This window comes from Macrotis lagotis, chromosome X, assembly GCF_037893015.1.
Source record: "Macrotis lagotis isolate mMagLag1 chromosome X, bilby.v1.9.chrom.fasta, whole genome shotgun sequence".
NCBI classification, from domain to species: domain Eukaryota; kingdom Metazoa; phylum Chordata; class Mammalia; order Peramelemorphia; family Peramelidae; genus Macrotis; species Macrotis lagotis.
In genome coordinates this window covers 267,366,798-267,382,324 of record NC_133666.1, presented here as the reverse complement: position 1 = coordinate 267,382,324, position 15,527 = coordinate 267,366,798, and the positions used below count along the sequence as shown (strand labels likewise).

The window sequence follows — 15,527 nt, the reverse complement described above, 5'->3', positions numbered from 1 at the left end:
TATCCTGTCCTTCTAAGCCTAACTGGCTCTTTGCCTGACTTTCCACAGTGACATCCTGCTCCCTGATCCTAGTAATATTGTTGTTTACTTTGGCCCAACATCCCCTAGAGCCGTTTCAGAAAGGAGAATGAAAGGAAGAAGAGTCTGGCTCTCTGTGTCACATAGTCCTTCAAATGACCCATAGGTCTGGCTGTGCAAATCAACCCTGGGCTAACAGACTCAGAAGCTTCCAAAATATATGCTTGGAAACAGCAAAGAAAGTAAACTCTGACCCACATCCTTCTTATTCTTTTTTTTAAAACCAGATCTTTGCTTTCATCAGCTATGATTTCAGCACCTTCTCTACAATTTCAAGTTTTAAGGTATTGCTTGGGACAAGGGAAGGAAGATCAAGTGATCCACCTGAGATCACATAGAAGCTAAGTATATGTCAGAGAGTGGACTTGAACTCAGGTCTTCCAGATCCTGAGGTAAGTTCTCTGTCCACTATATCAAACCATTCCTTTGGGCTGAAACCCTTGATTTATTTCACAAATATTTTAACTTTTCAAGGAAGTTTCTTCTTTTTTGTCATCAGTAAATAGTGGGGTAACTTTGGATGGGACAAATGTCATAGTTCTATTTGGCACAATCACAATCCTCTCTTTCCAAGACAGGAGCACAATCTCAATAAATATGGGTGGATTAATATCCACCATGAGGCCAGGTTATTAGCCAGAATTTCTTTATTTTCTTAATTTTTATCTTATTTTTCAATTATATGCAAATATAATTTTCACCATTCATTCTTTTGCCAGCTTTTGAGTTCCAGATTTTTCTAACACCCACTTTTTCCTCCTCCCTTCCATGGCAGTGAACTATCTGATATAGATTGCACATGTACAATAGTGTTTAACATATTTCCGTATTAGTCCTATTGTGAAAGAAGAATTGGAACCAAGGAGGGGCAAAACCATGAAAAAGAAAGAAAAGAACATAAAATAAGTTTTAAAAAGTGAACATAGTGGGGGCAGTTAGGTAGTGTAGTATATAAAGCACTGACCCTGGAGTCAGGAGGACCTGAGTTCAAATGTGACCTCAGACACTTAATAATTGCCTATGTGACCTTGGGCAAGTCACTTATCCCTATTGCCTTAAATAAATAAAAAAAATTTTAAAGTGAACATAGTTTGCTTTGCTCTGCATTCAGATTCTATAGTTCTTTCTCTGGATGTAAATGGCGTTGACCATACCTGGTCTCTCAGGATTGTCCTTGATCACTGAGCTGCTGAGGAGCTAAATTCATCATAGCTGATCATCTCACACTGTTGCTAATGTGGAAGATGTTCTTCTAGTTCTGTGTACTTCACTCAGCATCAGTTTGTGGAAGTCTTTCCAGACTTTTCTGAATTCTGCCTGCTAATGATTTCTTACAAAATGAGTTGCTATAAATATTTTTGTACATGTGTGTCTTTTCTGCTTTTTATGCTTTCTTTGGGATAGAAACCTAGTAATGGTATTGTAGGATCAAAGGATATGTTCAGTTTGGTTGCCCTTTGAGCAGAGTTCCAAATTAGAATAGTTGGATGAATTTATAACTCCATCAACAATGCATTACAATCCCAATATTCCCACTTCCTGTCCAAAATTGGTCATTTTCCCTTTTTGTCATTTTAGTCAATCCAATAGGGATAAGGTGTACCTCAAAGTTGTTTTAATTTGCATTTCTCTAATTAAAAATGATTTGGAGAATTTTCTCATTTGGTCATACATAGTTTTAATTTCTTCATCTAAAAACTGCCTGTTCATATTCTTTTGACCATTTACAAATGGGAAATCACTTATATTCTTGGCAATTTGATCCAGTTCTCTCTATATTTTAGAAATAAGTCCTTTTTAATAAATACTAGTTTTGAACATTTTTCCAGCTTTCTGTGTTCCTTCTAATCTTGGTTGTATTGGTTTTATTTGTATAAGCCAGAATTCCCATAGGTTTAAGGTCTTTGTTATTCCCTTCTGTCCACCACCACTGTGAAAAGATACAAGGTCAAGAAATCTTTTTGATCCTAATTCAGTCACTTGCAGACCCTGTAAATCTGGCTAATACCCTTTGTTTTTCCCTCGGTGCCTAGATCCCCATTTAGCTTCCATACCTATTTTCTTGATCAGTACAAAAACTTTTTGTTAAATATCTTCTGGACCTCTGATTTTATTTGTGTGCCAATCTAACTTGCCAATTAATCTACATCAAACCCAAAAAGTTGCCTAGAGCACTCAAGTGACAAGTAACTTGCCCAGGGTCTCATTGCAAATGTATATCAGAAGTAAAATTTGAACCCAGGTCTTGCTGAATTGGCCTGCTTTCTATCCACTGTGATCTCCTGTCTCTTATCTAGAGCATTGTCTCTTCCAAATGCAGGCTTTAGAATGGCACTATGTCAAAGTGCCTAAATATGTTGTTGATCATAGCTGCCTGTATTCAGAAATGGTTCAGTGCTGGCAGGGGTGTAATTAAGTAATTACTGAAATTGTTCTCAACAGGGTGAGGTTCTCTTGGACAGCTTTTTTTGTTCCATGTCATCCCAGGGCCCCAAGGGCTCAATTGAGTCTTGCTGGTCACCTCTAGGATTGCACCCTACAATCTGCTAAATGACTTTGCTGCCAATATCCATCCCTTGGGGCTCCCCCATCTTAAGGCTTTGTTCTCAGACTTAGAGCCTCCAGAGTTAGTTTCTCTTTTTGAGGTAAATTTACTGAGTTTGTTCACACCCCTAGGAGAAGACTTGATATACACTCCTTCAATCTCAGCCTTCCAAACCACAGATTAAAAACCAGAAACAACCCAGTTCTCTAGGGTCGTATGTATTATAGTTAGCCAAGGAGAATTAATCCTTTTAATCAAAGGGGAAAGTAAAAGAGAGGTAACTGGTTGATATCACACTTTCACTTGGGAAAATAAAATTTCTGCCCAGGTCCCAGAGCTTTGAAAGAAAGAAGCATGTATTCAAGCCATAAAAGAACCCCAAACTCTTTAGCCATTAACATGACTATTTTTATAGCAAAGAACTGAAAACTAAGGAAATGCCCTTCAACTGGAGATTAGTTAAGCAAATTGCATTACATGAATATTACGTAATGGAATATTACTGGTTGTAAGAAAGGATGGATGTTATGAATGCATAGAAGCAAGGAAAGACATGAACTGATTCAGAGTGAGGTAAGTAGAGCTAATATAACAATATATGTGACCACAACAATGGAAAATATAATAAAATAATAGAGATTGAATACTGTAAATTACATAAAAATAAATATGGCTCCAAAGAATAGATAGGTTAAGACACTGATCCCACTTCTTTACAGAGGTAAGAAGTTCACAGGTGTGAAACATTTTACATACTTTCAGACTTTTTCAAAGTAATTTTTTACTTTGTTGACTTTTTTCCTTTTAAAAATATTTGTTATATGGGATGGCTATGTGAGGTGGAAGGGAATACTGGGAGAAGTTTTGGTGATATTAAAACAAGATATCAACCATATATTATTTTTAAATTGTTGTTTTGAAACCAAAGACCCTTCTCCTTCCCTGCAACCCCTTTCAAATGTATCCTGTAGATTACTGGCTTGTTTTAGTCTATGGTTTTCTTCAGGTTATATCTAGTGTTATTTAGGTAAAAAGAAGAAAACTTTGAAGTCATATTAATATGTGACTTCATTCTGTCAACTTGAGCAAATTCAAATTAGGAAAAAATTCAGTTCCTACACCACTCTGGGGAAACCACTCATGAGAGATACACTCATATAAGCCCTTTGCAAAACCAAAGAACAACCAAGAAATTTCCAAGAGTAGGTTTCATTTGCTTCCTCAATCCCCAATTTTATGGTTTGGGATTCCTAATCCATTAATGCTAATTTAGCATGATCTGCTTCATGCTCATTAGCATTTGGGTGGGTTTCATTCAGAGGGTGGAGAAGGGAAGGGATGGCTAGTGGGAAGGGAGAAGGGAGTTGAATTCAGGAAGCTGCCGAAAAAATGAATTCATGCCAGTAACTGCAAGTAGGACATAAACTTGCTCCTACATGCAGAATAAAAATCTGTATGGGAAGTCGCTTGTAGAAGAGATGCTATGTGCTATGTCAAGTTTGGAGTCTCAGCAGTTTTCATATATTCTCTCCTGGAAAATCCGGGCCATTTGCACTCATTTGCTTACCCTTTTATTTGGGGCGGGGGGGGGGGGGGGGAGTAGGAATGGGAGGACACTTTCAGTTATGCAACCCCAAGGAAGACTTTCATTCTGCTTCAAAAGGAACAAAATATATTTATTTTAAACTGTGATTAAAAAATATCTCTCTAGGCAGCGACCTTCCACTCCAAATCCCCAGCCTGAGAGGGTGATTATGTTAGACAGAATTTAAATCTCTTAAAATGAGATCTGAAATAGAAATTTGATAGTCCTTTAATTACAACTGCCCCAGAGCTAGCTGCTAATAGGCATCACTGTGTGCAATACTTCAATTAAAGTTGCATTAGCCCTTTTCCTCAATGATTTACGACTTTAGGGAGTAAGCTGAATTTCAGGTCCACATCTTCTCTTTCCTTTTCTATCTGACACCCTTTGAGTGAACCATGCATGGAAGTATGGCCAAGGCAACTCAATTCCTTTTATTCATTCATTAATTCATTCACTCATTCATTTTAGAAGCATTTATTAAACCAGGTTTGGTATGATAGATGTTAGGGGAAAAAGATAAAATATAAGAGTCCCTTCTTGAAGGAGTTTCAGTTCATAGATATAGAGCCAGAAAGAACCTCAAAGGCAGTCTTCTCCTATCCTCCCATCCTACAAGTGAGGAAATTAAGTGACTTCCTAGAATCACAGAATATTAGAATTAGAAGAAATTTCCATGGCCACAGTTAGTTCCACTCTTCCTGAAAAGAAATCCTTAAACAATATAACTAAAAAAGTAGTCATCTGGTCTTTGCTTTCAAGACCTCTAATGAGAGCAGATCCATTACTTCTTAAAATAGCCTATTCTAATTTGGGAGAGCACTAATTATTGGAAAGGTTTTTCTTTGCTTTTTATTCCTGACATCATCTATACATGTCTTTTTGCAACTTCTAACCAAAATCACACAAGTAGTACATATTGGAAGCAAGCTTTTCGCCCAGGTCCTTCTGACTAGTGAACCAGTGCATTACTATCTTCTCATCCTATTGTGTTGTTATGTTTGCTACTGCTGTTTCAGCCATGTTCTACTCTTTGTGACCCCATTTGGGGTTTTCTAGGTAAAGATGAGAAAATTGAAGCAAACAGGTTTAAATCATTTGTCCAGCTAAATGACTTTTGAAGTTTGTATCTAAGACCAGATTTGAACTCAAGAAGAGTGTTCTAGGCAGTCTTGACACCTAGCTGTCCACCATGTTTTGTACATTTTTATTTTGTGATTTTCCTGTGGGGTGATGAAGAGCAGAAGACTAAGGTAATTAGATAAGGGTAATTACTTAGAATTGATTAGCTGTGCTAGAACCAGCTCCTCCATTCTAAGTAGGGTATTGTTAAATTTTCAGAATAATTATTAACACCTTGGAAATTCTCAAACACTAACAATAGTGCTCAATTTGTTGATCTGTTGATTATTTATTCTTAAAGTGATGGGAATGTTAATAAAGTAGATTGGACTTAAAAATGTTTCTTTTGCATATTTTCCCCAAAAAGTTAGTTGTTGAAATGTGTTTTGCATGATTGTACACATATAAACTATATCAAATAGGGAGGGAGGAAAGAAGGGATGGAGGGAGAAAATTTGGAACTCAAAATTTAAAAAAAACTGTAAAAAATTGCTTTTACATGTAATTGTGAAAAATAAAATATTCTAATTTTAAAAGGCTAGATGTTATATTTACTAGTACAAGACTGGCACAGGGTCATGGAAGCCAAGGGAGGGGAAAAGAAGATGGTTGGGAAAGTCAGGAGGATTGGGGAGAAATGGCATTGAGAGGCACTCAAATCGATCTTCTCATTTTATTCCAGTTTCCAGTTTCAGACCCCAGAAAGCATTGGATTGGATAATACTACTTTGAGCAGGGCAGACACTTTCCAACTTATCTGAGGCTCTCAATAGTATACCAAGGCCCTATTCTCTATCATCCTTGATGCTAGGAAAGAGGGAAGCACAGACCCTTGAAATCTATTTCTTTCTTACATGTCTCATTTCAAACCATATATTTATCTATATCTCATCATCTACCATCATTATTTTGTTTTTCTATATTAGTAGAATGCCTGATCTGAAGCAAATGCTTAATACTTATTGATTGATCTCCTACCAAAACAGATAAGCAACCAAAACCTCCCTTAGTATATTGGAAAGGATGTGCTTGCTTATAGACCCCAGGAATCTACAAATGGTAGAATGGATGGAAGAAATAAGAGGCAAAAGCTTTCTCCCATTCTCTGAACCACTGGAATTATTTTCCCTCCCACTACTAGGGTAGGATGGCTAGTCACTATTTATGATATGATAACAGCTGGAACATTTTTGCTATCATATTCATTATCTCATTTGAACTGCATAACAACTCTGTAAGATAAGTGTTATCATTACCTTCACTTCACAGATGAGAAAACTTAGGTTTAGAGAGCTTAATTAAGTGACTCAACAAATAGCAAGTGTCTGAATCAGAATTCAAACCCATGTCTTCCCAGTTCTGAGTCTCCTATTCCATTCAATAGGCAAACTGCTTGTTGGTTTTTTAACAATGAAGGTGATGGGCCCAATTCACTAATAAGAGAATTGCTTTAATAAGTCATCCACACCTCTTGCTCACCTTTGTTTCCCAGGGAAAACACTGGTACAGTGGCTGGCTCAGCAAAGGTCATCAACTATAGATTTTTTTTCTGTGACTTGGTCTCTAGTTGCATTACCTTTAGCCAAATTAGCTAATTTGCTTAGGGAGGAGTAAGGAATAAGAAAGACATATTTCTGTGGTCATCTAGTACAAGAACGATGATACCCAGCATTCTGGAGTCCACTGCTTGATATCATGACTATAGCTTTGCCACCAATTGCCAACCAATTCAAACTTCTCAATATATTTAACAAGTCTCCTTCAGCAAATATTTACTATATACTTAATACACGGAAGGCATTACATGAGGTCCTGCTCAGCAGCAGAAATACAAATACCAAGCAAAAATGGAAAAGAAAAGAGATGTGAAGGACATGAAGCTGATCACATATAGACCATAGTTTGTGTCTTTGGAAAATATAACTGTGCAAGCAGAAGTGAAAATTCCCTCTTTATCTGCAGATCTCCCCATTTGTCAGTAGCATATATTGCCTTCAGCCACAGACATGTCATCACTAATTTTAGTTTGTTTTATTCATCTCAGACTGTTTTTGTGGTTTACCTAGAGAAGCTTTCATTCCCCTCCCCCCATCAAAAAATTAAAGCTTTCCTCTCCAGAGCCCGTAACCAGCAGAGCTCCACCAACATCTGCCAGTGGGTTCTGTTCTAACTTGGTGACTACAGTTGCATGGAGGTGGGAATTGAGGCCAACTTCATTTTATGTTGCTTGTTATTTTTATTATAGTTGTTCGGGGTTTCAGAAACTCTTGGCAGTGGGTTACTATACCCCACCCACACTCAATAACCATCATTTGCCCTCAATGCACAATATGCTGACTGTGCGATGAAGCAAGACTTGGGTTCAAGCTGGCCTGGCTGAATTCTCTTTGGCAATTTGGAAAGGTGGAAACTTTTAAGACTGGTCAGGCAATGGCCCAGATGTCTGTTGTCCCAAGTGTTGAAAGTATAAAGAGCACCCGGGGGTCCTAGATTTTGGAGAGAGGGGAGGAGTGTGACATGGATAGAAATACTCAGTAAAAGACTAGAAAGACAAATAGACAAAGGACAAACACATACACACATACAGAAAGCCAGAGAGAGAGAGAGAGAGAGAGAGAGAGAGAGAAGGAAGGGAGGAGGGGAGGGGGGGGAGGGGGAGGGGGAGAGGCAGAGGGAGAGGGAGAGGGAGAGAAGAACACAGAGGGAAAGAAAAATAAAAGAACCAAGACAAAGAGACAACAAACAAGAGAAAGCTCATAGAGCAGATGCTGCTATCGGAGTATGGGTTGGAGTTAAAAGGAAAGTCCCTTTAGATATTTTATTTCATCACTTTATGGCTCTGGACCAAATTAAAATATGAATACCCATGAAGAGGTGGAAAGAGCGATATATCATGATAGTACCTGGCAGTAGAATACTGTGTTGCAGCTAATTCTATGAAAAGACCTTGTTCACACTCCTGGAAAGAGGGAGAAGGAAGACTTCAGTTCAAGAGAAATACAAGAATGGATTTAAGGAACCACAAGACCTGGGAGATATGCTCAAGTCAGACAGAAAGATTTTTAAAAGGACAGAAAAAATAGTTTTAAAAATAGGAATGAATGGGAAGGACCAGAGGCAATGCCATGCTATGGTCATCATCTCCCTCATGTCATGGTCTTCTTCGGACAAAATACAAAACTCATCATCAACATCATCACCAGAGGCAAGGAAGTTCTACTAGGGAGTATGAAAGCATCACAAGCAAGTCCTCTTTATCTATGAAATCATTCACATTGCCTTTCTCCTAGCTTTTAGCTTTTAATCCAGTCAATTATCTAATTTTGCATTAGAAAGGATAGTAAACTGAGCTATACTTTACCAAAAAAAAATTTTTACAATCAATATGGTAGAAATATATCTCCTTCATATCAAAGGTTTTCACTCTAAAGTGGTCGTTGTCTGTAGAATCATATTTCAGTCTTTTCCAGCAATGAAGCCTCCTAGAGGTTTTTGATTTGGGTTTTGACAATGAGCACTTTTTATTTTTTATTTTCTTAATAATTATTAATTTCTTATTTTTTATCTTGAATTTTTTACAATGTTTCCCCTAATCTTTCTTCCTTCCCCCCACCCCTCCACAGAAGGCAGTCTACTAGCCTTTACATTGTTTCCATGGTATACATTGATCTAAGTTGAATGTGATGAAAGAGAAATCGTATCCCTAAGGAAGAAAAATAAGGTATTGTGCCTGACTGTTGCACTAATGGAATGAGCAAGTCCATCCAGGTTGATCATCACACCCATGTTGCTGCCAGGGTGCACAATGTTCCTCTGGTTCTGCTCACCTCACTCAGCATCAGTTCATGCAAATCTTTCTGGGCTTCCCTCCTGGTTTCTAATAGAACAATAGTGTTCCATGACATACATATACCACAGTTTGCTAAGCCATTCCCCAATTGAAGGAAATTTATGTTAACTTTCAATTCTTTGCCACCACAAACAGGGCTGCTGTGAATATTGTTGTACGAGTGATTTTTTTATATATTACTAAAATATTCTTGTTTAAGAGTAAACATAATACCCCCTTCCCCCAAAAAATATAGATCCTCCTGAGAAATAAAGGAAAGGAAAGGGGGAAAAATGTGTTTCAGTCTGTGTTCTGATACCATCAACTTTGTCTCAGGTGGATCACATTCTTTATGATAAGTCCATCATAGAAGTTACTTAATATTTTTGCACTGTTTGCTGTTGCTGATCAGACTTCCCTCCATCCATTCCACCCCACTACCATTTATTATATTTTGTGTCTCCTTTCACTCTGGCCCTCTTCTAAAATGTGTTGTAGGGTGACTGAGTAGTGCAGCAGACTGGTCACCAGTCCTGGGGCCAAGAGGCCCCGAGTCCACATACCACCCCTGAGACCCAACAACCACCTGGCCCATGGTCTCAGACAGGCCACCCAATCCTAATCCCAGCCCCTTGCAAAAAGTAAAAAAGAAAATGTGTTATATCTGACTGTTCTCTCCTATGATCTACCCTCTCCTCCTATCATCCACATTCCCCCCTTCCCCCTTTCCCCCTTCTCTCCTTTTTACTCTAGATGTCTATACCCTATTGAGTGTGTATGCTTTTTCCTCTCTTAGCCATTTCTGATGGGAGAGAATGATCACTTTTTAAATGAAACAAGAGGTTCATTGCCAAACCACCCTCCTGTAAATAGTAGCATAGGAAATAACCTTAGCTATTGGAAACACAATGTATGATGAGGAACTAAAAAAATAAAAAAAAAACAATGACTAATTCAAGTTTTCCACCAAATCTTTGAAATTCAACAAAACATTTCAATGAAATTCTGGATATTTGATATTGTATAGACCCTGTATCAGCACAATTACTTGCATATCAGTTTTTATCATTTAATAAACATGTATTTGTGCCAAGAATTATGATTGTCACTGGTAGCACAAAGGAAAAAAATAAAGCTCCTATTCATAATAAATTACTTCAAATGAGGATACTTGGCATCATGTGGGCAGTAGTTTGGAGCAATGGTCCCCCACAGTGGAGGGATGGTATGTTAAACTCAGGGCTGAACCCTGACTGTTTCAAAGGCTTGTTTTTGGTTTTGGTTTTGGGGGGTTTTTTCCCACTTGGTTGTTTTTTCCTCCCCTTCCTTTCTTGACCTTTCCTCTATATGAAGTAACTGGCCAACATTTCATTAATGATTGAGGCAGCTTAAAGCTGTGAGGCAATACACCAGACACAACCAAATTAGACTGTCAAAAACTGACTGTCCCTCCATATTCATAGAAGGCAGGGATCCAATTTCTAGGCTGAGGGAGAAGAAAAGTGCTCTCAGGTATGTTGAGGTAAACCCAATCCTGTTTTCAGAATTGGGCCATTAATTGTTAACTCCTCAGATGGACTCACATTCTTTTGATAGTAATTCACCAATTACATTCTAAACTCAAGAGGTCAATTCCTTTGATCATATAAATTTTATTACTGTTTAAAAAAAAGTCAAAGCCAGTAAATATAGTTTTATATATAAGCTTGTAGAGAGTCCCTTGTTAAAAAAGGAGGCCAAATGAATAATAAAGAGGGCTGATTGAAATGTTTTTACTATTTGGGGGGTGTCACACCCAAACCTGCTTGTAACAGCCAAGTTCAGATGGCCAACCAGGTGTGTTATGTTAGCAACTAATTGCATTTTACTTAGATTTCTTTCTTGCAATTGATGGCCAAGATCCCTTCTAACTCTCAAATTCTGTTATTCTGCTCTTCACCATAGCTTTTTTTATTTAAATTTAACCTGTTTCCTTCTTCCAGCTCCCCCAAATGATCACTACTTAAAAGTTCATGTGTATAGACACAGATATTTTAATCACCAGTGAAGGTAAAGAGGCTGTTATATTTGGATATTAAAAGATGAGTGATAATGATAACTGTGTGACTTTCAATATGCTCCTGGGTGTTTTTGTCTTCAGTGACCTAAAATCTGAACTTCTATCACTGTGCTTTTTTCTGAACCAGTTTTATTCTTGAACCTATTTGCTGAGATGAAAAGCAATATGAACCTTGGTTTTTAAACACTTAAGTTTGTGCCTTCATTAGCAGAAGCTGAAGAGCTCAGGGGGAAAAGCATCTGGTGATTTGAAGTTAAAGATCAAATCTTTTTATAAATATTTTCCATAAGATTCTGTCTTGTACTTTTAGAATATTATCTACACATTGTCACATATTTCAACCATTCAAATGATTTTAAAAATAGAATAAAATAAAAACTTGTGTCTCATGTATTTGATGAATTTTACTAAACATTGCTGCTTTTCCATTGTATTCGTATCAAAGATAATGGTTTGATATTCCTTAAGTGAAAAACTTTTATTTTTTTAATTTTTATTTAAGACAATGGGGTTAAGTGACTTGCCCAAGGTCACACAGCTAGGTAATTATTAAATGTCTGAGGCTAGATTTGAACTCAGGTCCTCCTGACTCCAGGGCCAATACTCTATCTATTATACTGCTTAGGTGCTCCTACTTTGAGTTTATCACAATTGATTCCAAAGGGATAAGCAGAGTGGTCTGTTAGCTTGCTCTTATAATTGAGGCAATCAGAACTGCAGTTCAAGAGATATGTCAAGGTTCAAAGAGTACAGGGACTTCCATTTTTAGTATACTGTCAAAAAAAACTCAACATCTCTTTAGCCAAACAGGACTTCCTGAACTCGTTCTGCAAAAGTTCCAGGCTAAATTGACCCAGGATTCAATCTTGAGGAGCACAGTATGTCCCTCTTTGTTCTTGCAGACAATAAATACTTTGATTTTGTAATTTAGCATTAAATCACTGTGAGATTTGAATCAAACATTCTGCTCAGGGTCTCCACAGCCCTAACATGACAATGATCTTCTGCCCTGAGATGTCCTTATAAATTAATTGAAAATATTCAAAAGAATTTTGAACTCTGCAGATAAATTAAAATGCTAGTATAGATTGGCAATAAACTAGCATATATCCAAATCAAATGATATGGATAAGGGGACTCAGAGGACCTGGTTCAAATCTGTTCTGCCACTTAAGACCTATATGCCCTTGAGCACATCTTTTAAACTCTCTAGGTCTATGTTTCCTCATTTGTAAAATGAGGTTGTTGAACTAGATGGTTTTTGAAGTCCCTTCCTGTTCTAAAACTAAGATCTTATGACTTAAATATGAATTATCTTCATCATAATTTTAATCAAATCAGCTACCACATCATTACAATTTCACTTTCTTATGTGCTGTTTTGGAAAATGGTTCTATTAATGGGATCTATATTATTATATCAAGATCCTAGAGGTAGGACATTTTGGGGGGAAGATTCTGATTTTTAGAACCCCCCCCGTTAAGATACATATATACCAATTACCAAGATACATACCAAATTATATACCATCAAAATTTTCTTGATTAACTAGCACTCCACCTAGTTTACCCTTAATCTGAGCATTTTTATGGACATCAACTCCAAAATACTTCAGAAATATAATAGTGGTGAGTTTTAAAAATTATTATTATTAATTGTTATTGGCATTTTGGGGACAAGTATGGATTCCCTCCTTGTGTTCCAGGGTTGAAGAAACTAATGAGAGAATAAAGTTTATAGCCCAATATTGAAAGACACGTGCAGTTGTCTCTTTTTGTTATTTGTCTTTCTTTCTCAAAGAGGATCATGACTTCAGAAAGAGGATAAGCAAGTGAACTGGATTTTTATCAGGAAGGGCTGTGCACAGTCATCACCCTCATTTTCTCCTCCAGAGCCATTTGGCTCAAGTGACCAGATTTCAGATCAGGATGAAGATGGCCTTAGAAGATATAGGAGACCTTGGCCTTTTTAAACTAAGGACTTTAACAGGTCTAAGGTTCATTAAGGCAACACTCATTCAGTGATTAAGGCTAGGTAAGAAATGAGAGACAAAAAGTGGCCTTTGGCCTATTAAAAAAAATCATTCTGAAAAGGGAAGACTCTCATGGTTTCTGGACAAATCAGAAACAATTGCTATTTACACTTACTCTGAGCCACTTAGGGCCCAAATAATGACTTATGTGGGACTTGGCCTGAGACCTAATGATGAGCAATCAATGAAAGTCAGAGTGATAAAAAAGAAATCTAGTAGGTAAACTCCAATATATCTTGAGAGGTTTCAAGCAATCAAAATTTACATTTATTTGGGCAGAGTACCTACAGCTAAAGGTATGATACCTGTTGTGGACAGAGGAAATGAAAGGAAAAAGAAAGAGAGGAAGAAAGGAAGAAAGGAAGAAAGAAAGAAAGAAAGAAAAAGAAGAAAGAAAAAGAAGAAAGAAAGAAAGAAAGAAAGAAAGAAAGAAAGAAAGAAAGAAAGAAAGAAAGAAAGAAAGGAAGGAAGGAAGGAAGGAAGGAAGGAAGGAAGGAAGAAGGAAAGAAAGAAAGAAAGAGAGGAAGAGAAGGAAAGAAAGATAGAGGGAGAAAGGAAGAAAAAAAAGAAAAGAGCAAAAAGGAAAGAAATAAGAAGCTATGTTTCCCAACTAGCCAGCAGGATTTGCAGTGTGCAACTCCTGTGTTACTCAGAGAGGTTGCTGTTTGTCTTTTATTCTCTCTTATTTCTATAATAGAGAAGAATGGGAAGGAGCTAGTACATAGACTCATTAACTCCTCATTAAATGACTGGGTCCTGCTTCCAGATTTGGAACATCCATTGATATACTGCTACTGGTTCCAATGTGGTATCCATATGGGGAAGCCTTTTGTGATTGACCACAGAGCAGGACAGGCATTCAAAAGGCATTAATCAACCAGTTCTTGGGTAGGCATTTTCTTGCCTAGCTACTGTTCAGATGCCTAAGACAAGGTTTCAAGGAAGAGTGGCCTCTCCATCTGAGGCCAACACATGATCCATGAATTTGGGTCTCTGTTGAGTGAAGTTAGCTGGAGTTATTAGAGACTGTTAAACCTTGAAAGCCTCTGAAGGTTCAAATGAAGTCATCAGTTATCAGGGAGCTGAAGACCATAAACTATGATATATTGTCTATCCATACTTGTCCCCAAAGTCCCAATAACAATTAATTTTTATGACCATTCCATCTAGCAAGGAAGTCCTCAAGAAATATCTAAGCTTTCATATTGCCTCTGGGATAAAATATGAACACTTCTGTTTATGGCCCTTTATAGTCTAGCTCTTGCCTATTTTTCTCAGGTTGTGTAAGACTCATGCCTTAAAATGTTTTCACTCCCCATCTTCTATGTCTTGAAACTCTCTTTAGCCCTGGCAAAGAATAATACTATGCCATGAACAATAAAAAATTGAGAACCTTGATTGTAAAAGAAGGTACTTGAGATGGGATTTTAAGAAAGCTAACCATCCTACAAGACAGACCTAAAGAAGGATTGCATTACAGTCATGGAGAAAGCTTGTACAAAGAGCAAGAGGGTGAGGGATACAATGACAAATATGAGGAATAGCCAGAAGATCATTTTGACTGGACTAAAGAGTGTATGAAGAGTATAAGAATGAAAATTAAAGTGGGAGCCTGGTCTTTAAGGCTAAAGATTTTTTTATTAGTCTAGAGGCAATAGGGAGATATTGAATATTCTTGCATAGGAGAGTTAAGTGGTCAGAATTTTTTTTAAGTGATATCAGTTCTGAAATGATTTGGGAAAGGACTGAGGAATCAGGCAGTTATGCCCTTGAAGATAGGAGAGACTTCTGTGGGCCCTTTCTCAGGGGATAGGAACATAACTTGAATTGCTAGACTCAACAGATGCTTCATAGTATTAAATACCCAAACAAACTTCTCTACAAACTGCACTCCCCCAAATGGTTTGTTTTTTTATTATTAATCAGAAGAGATGATATATCTTCAAGTTTGATAATATTGTACTAAATTTGATCACTGTAAATGTCCAGGGTTTTGTTATTTTTCCACATTGCCTTTATTTCCAATATGAGGACGTTTGTCCTTCAATCTAGAAGAAAGCCATGACATCGGGAAAGTGATGCCATGACATGCACAGAAATTGGATTTGAGTGAGGCAGAGTTCTGTGCAGTCACCGTCTCATTTTCTCCTGCAGAACTATCTGGGTTTCATAGCCAGATCTGAATCAGGATGACCGGAGATTCCCTAGACATGAGGCAATCAGGGTTAAGTGACTTACCCAAAGTCACACAGCTAGTAAGTGTCTGAGACTGTATTT

General features: G+C 37.4%; 1 long non-coding RNA gene across 1 annotated transcript in view; it reads right to left on the bottom strand.

The window, feature by feature from the left end:
* LOC141502856 (uncharacterized) overlaps positions 1-15,527 on the bottom strand; it is a 167,565-nt gene that overhangs the window by 1,548 nt on the left and 150,490 nt on the right. The gene's annotated exons all lie outside the window — the stretch shown is intronic.